The following is a 589-nucleotide window of genomic DNA, read 5'->3' on the forward strand; positions in this document are numbered from 1 at the left end:
TCTCTCTCTCTCTCTCTCTCTCTCTCTCTCTCTCTCTCTCTCTCTCTTTTTCCTGGTTTCTGCTCTGCTTCCTCCCCTACTGAGAAGCCTTCCCCTCTCTGTCCCTTACCAGGACTTACTGTGCTGTTGCTTATTCTTCATGATCTGCCTGTCACTGGCCTTGCAGACTCCTCCAAGGGAGGACCAGGTCAACCTGACGTGTGCACAGACCAGGACCCCTGCCCAGTACAGGCACTAGGAAATGGAGGGGGCTGTTTGCTAAATCAGGCAGGCAGTGGAGGGAAGACCGGAGATCAGTGCTTTAGGCATTCTGGAAAGAGGCAGGTAGTGGATGCTCTGAGCCAGGTGCTTTGCCAAAGCAAAGGGAGTTATCTGTAATGGGTACCTGAGAGCGGCCCAGGGAGAGCCACTGTGACAGAAGCCAGGGCTATGATCAGCAGGGATCAGTTTTACTGACTGTCGAAGGAGGAGACTCTGAAGGAAGCTGAAAAAAAGCCTAACTAGGGGGCTTGACCCAAAACTGGAGGGGGGTAGAAAGCAGAGAGGGGGGAAGCAGGCCTGAGGGAGGAAGCAGGCCTGAGGGAGGAAG

The 589-nt window shown here is 54.3% G+C and overlaps 1 protein-coding gene across 1 annotated transcript in view; it reads left to right on the top strand.

Moving 5' to 3' along the window:
* Positions 1 to 589, top strand: part of Togaram2 (TOG array regulator of axonemal microtubules 2) — a 47188-nt gene that overhangs the window by 1516 nt on the left and 45083 nt on the right. The window lies entirely within an intron of this gene.

The sequence above is a fragment of the Grammomys surdaster genome, unplaced genomic scaffold (genome assembly GCF_004785775.1).
Source record: "Grammomys surdaster isolate TR1022 unplaced genomic scaffold, NIH_TR_1.0 343, whole genome shotgun sequence".
In the NCBI taxonomy this organism is placed as follows: domain Eukaryota; kingdom Metazoa; phylum Chordata; class Mammalia; order Rodentia; family Muridae; genus Grammomys; species Grammomys surdaster.